This window comes from Tupaia chinensis, unplaced genomic scaffold, assembly GCF_000334495.1.
Source record: "Tupaia chinensis unplaced genomic scaffold, TupChi_1.0 Scaffold144602_1, whole genome shotgun sequence".
Taxonomy (NCBI): Eukaryota; Metazoa; Chordata; class Mammalia; order Scandentia; family Tupaiidae; genus Tupaia; species Tupaia belangeri.
This window is the reverse complement of record NW_006204462.1, coordinates 1,641,530-1,645,651: the sequence shown is the minus strand read 5'-3', so window position 1 is coordinate 1,645,651 and position 4,122 is coordinate 1,641,530. Positions and strand designations below refer to the sequence as shown.

The 4,122-nt window shown below is 44.5% G+C and overlaps 1 pseudogene; it reads right to left on the bottom strand.

Moving 5' to 3' along the window:
* Positions 1 to 554, bottom strand: part of LOC106733726 (60S ribosomal protein L9 pseudogene) — a 3,452-nt pseudogene extending 2,898 nt beyond the window's left edge.
* Between the last annotated feature and the right edge of the window lie 3,568 nt (positions 555 to 4,122).

Genomic DNA, 4,122 nt, shown 5'->3' with positions numbered 1-4,122 from the left:
GCTGAACTGTACCCTTCTCAGAGACACAGATATCACCCAAGAATTTTCTTATATCCTTATTTTAACTGTGGTGGCTTGCTGTATCAAAGCAGCTGAATTTGAAACAAGTTCAAGACCATTGCCTTCAAGGATCAACTCATCTTTCTGGGCTTGAGATACTGAACGAGCAACACCTGGTCTCATTCGAACTCTCCGGATGTATTTTTCACCCAAGAAATTTCGGATTTCAACAAGAGACCCATTCTCCTGAATAATGACGTTGATGGGGAAATGAGCGTACACAGACCTCATCTTGTAGCGGAAGCCCAACGTAACACCCTTGATCATGTTCTGGACGTGTCTACAGATGGTGCGAACGGTCGCCAGCTCCTTTCTGTTTCCCCACCATTTGTCAACCCGCAGCCTCTTCTTCTTCCCAAGGAGGCCGAGCTCGACATTGATGTCGTTGAAGTCCCTCCGCAGGGTTCCTCGGGGGCCCTTCACGATGACGGTGCGTCCCTTCAGGGTGATGTCGACATTCCCCAGAATGTCTGGTTGCTGAGCATGGTCTTCATCCTCACAGTAGACGCAGCAAAGAGCGGTCCCCTGTCATGCACTTTTAAGTCCCATTATACTAGTCTGAAGTTGATCAGAGACAAATGGTTTAAGACTTTGCTTCTTTCTGCATAGTTTGAATAGTATTTCTTATTTAATAAAACAAATGTACTTGGGGACAGCAGTTAACGTAATAGCTATGTCGCTGGACTCCCATGTAGTCAACCGCAGTTCAAGTCCTGGACCCGGCAGCTTAAACTCATGCTGGGCACATGTGCGTGTGTGCCCAAGATCCCGAGAGAAGAATGAAGGAGAAGGGATTGCGGTGTGGCCATCCCCCCTGGGAGGATGATTTCTCGCTTTCTATCTCTCAGATGGGGCTCTTCTATGCCCCACCCGTGTCCCCAACAGCCTCGTGTCCTGTGAGGACCCCAGGTGGGCACTTAGTCTAAACAGAGGCCAAACTCCCTCTCCTGGAAACTTAGCATGGTAGGGTGGGGCATCATTTCTTCTGCAGGTCTAGAAGGTCAGTGTGACACCCTGAGCAGTGTCTCCAGCTGTTAGAGGGACAGACAGGGACCTAGTCACCACGCAGATGCAACGTGAGCTGAGAGCAGCTCTGAGTGGGCACAACCCCGGTTTCCATCAGCATTTCGGTTTCTTGACTGGTCTCGGCCATGTGCCATGAAAACTTGTAACAAACCCTAACCCTGACCCTAACCCTGAAGACTCATAACAAACCCTAACCCTAACCATAACCATAACCCTGAAGACTCGTAACAAACCCTAACCCTGACCCTAACCCTAACCCCAACCCTGACCCTAACCCTGAAGACTCGTAACAAACCCTAACCCTAACCCTAACCCTAACCCTAACCCTGAAGACTCGTAACAAACCCCTTGCTTTGGCCCTGGAATTGTTTCCCTAATTTGAAGCCTAAAGAATCTTTCTTTTAGAATTATTTTATTTAACTTTATTTATTTTAATTTGACCAGAGAGAGACAGAGCAAGAGAGTGAGAGCGAGAGAGGAAAGAAAGCAAGCCGCCAGGGTGGGCGTGAACCGCAGTTGGCCATGTGGGCATCCAGCGCCCTAACTGCCACACGGAAGAGTCTAAACGTAGGAGTTTTGTCTGGAACTGAGCATGCAAGTTACAGTCCACCAACAGCTGAAGAGTGTGCACATGCTCGGTTCCTGCAGCCCTCAGAGGACGTGTGGGAGGAGCTGGAAGGAGGGGGACTTCAGGCCAGGTGGCCTCACCAGAGCAGACAGGAGGGTGGAGGAAGAGGGTCCATGCAGCAGGCCTCTCTGGTCTTGGCAGCATTGGAGGCTGCTCAGTCATTCGAAACACACCTGAAGGGACCCCGAGCGTGTGTCCAGCCAAGTAGCAACCACTTTCTGTGTTGTAGCTGTTTCTGAAGCTAAAATTAGAGCATTTACTGAGGAAATGTATCTTGGCAGTTAGAATGGGAAGTATCTGAAAGAAACCAGAAAGCCAAGAACTTTTAAACTTCAATTTCAACTCCCAAGACCCTCTACCCAAGCCCTCTACTCCATCCCACTCACCAACTCCTGAGCAGCTCAGCGCCTTCCGCGTGGGACACAGGAGACAATGATGCATCAGCAGGAGATGACACCATGAGCTAAAGAAGCACCAGAAGACAAGTAGGTACCACACAGGACATGGGGCTTGTATTCAAAATGTGTAAGAAGCTCTTACCAATCAATTGTCAAAAGACAGATACCATAATAGAAAAAACAGCTTACATTAGAGGAAATTCAAATTGGTAATAAGTATGTGAAAAAAGAGCTTAACCTCAAGAGAAATTAAAGTAATGCAAATTAAAATAGGAGCCATATTGAGCCTATCAAACTAGCACAGATTTGTAAACACTAATATTAATAGGAGGCTAGAGAAAAGGGGTCCTTCCAGATATAGCAGCTGAAAGTAGAGACTTAAGTTGAGATTTAGTAATAAAAAGTTCTACTCCTGGGTGATTTTTCTAAAGAAATAGTGATGTTCCCAAAGATTCACATACAAGGGTTTCTAGTAGCAAAAATTGAAAACACCCTGGATTTCCAACAATAGAGGTGGGATTAAATAAATTTTGATATCAATATAAATAGAATCCAGATAGCCATTAACATTGTTTTCCAAGGAAACATAATAACTTTTTATTAAGAGGTTTTTGCCATAGGATATGTGTGCTCGCTGGAGGGAGAGACAGAGACACTGAGAGGGAAACTGGGAAATCATCCCGGGGGGTTGGACGCACCACAACCCCATCTCCTCCATTCTATTCCTGGGATCTTGAGCATGCACATCCATTGGCCCAGGGTGATTTTCAAGGCCCCAGGGTCCAGGACTCAAACCATGTCAGCCATGTGGGAGTTGAACAACAGAACCACTATGCCATCTGCTGGCCCCAAACATAATAATTTAAAACACCAGGCTGTAACATTTGTTGAAAATGTCAAGGTACAGATCTTCCTCAAAGTGTGGCTTGACTTTGATGTACAAAGGATAACACACATGTGAACACACGCTCCCACCCACAGAAAACGGCCTGCAATACAGTCTTCTTGTCACCTCTGCTTGCCAGAATTATGGCCATTTAATTTTCTCCCTTTTTCTCATGTTTCCTATAATAGTATTATCATCATCATCAGAATAAATTATATCTCAAATCCTTGTAAAATGATATATGTACTTTGTTCGAGTAATCACAGCACCTTTTATAGTAACGCGTATTTCTGTACTTCAGCTTGTGACTGGAGGAAATACATTCACAGGGAAAACCCCTTTTTTCCAGGAATATCCATCTGAGTGTCCTCTTCGCCTTCACAACGCCTTACTCGACATGTGCAGTTTCTCCAAGTTCATAGCATGAGTCTCATGAACTTGAGGATTTTAAAATACATTTCAGCAATGCCAGGAATCTGGTTACTTAGAATTACAACACAAAACATTTCTAGAACTCTCAGTTCTAGCTAGAAAAAAAATTAGAAACAGATGAAGTTCTTTTGTTTATTTTTTAGGAATTATTTAATTTGTATTTATCATTTTAAAAAATTTGACCAGAGAGAGAGAGAGAGAAAGCAAGCTGCCAGGTCCAGAACTTGAACTGCAGTCAACCACATGGGAGTCCAGTGCCCCAAACACTATGGCACTTGCTGGCCCCCACAGACGAAGTTCTGAAAATGCCGATTTTGCTTCATTTTAATTCTGCTAAAGATACTCTACGCCCTCCCTCCCAATCCCATGTTTCTCTACTATCCCCTCCTGGTTCTTTTTGTTTTAAAAAAGAATTATTTTATATAACTTTATTTATTGGGGTTGGCAAGTGGCGTGGTGGTTGGGGGCGCTGGGCTGCCACATGGTCGACCACAATTCAAGTCCCAGACCTGGTTGCTTGCTTTCTCACTTTCTCCCTCTCTCTCTCTCTGTCCCTCTCTGGACAAATTAAAATAAATAAATAAATAAATAAAGTTAAATAAAATAATTTTTAAAAAAGAACTTTATTGGGAACCAGCAGTTAGCATAATGACTGTGTCGCTGGACTCCCATGTAGTCGACTGTGGTTCAAG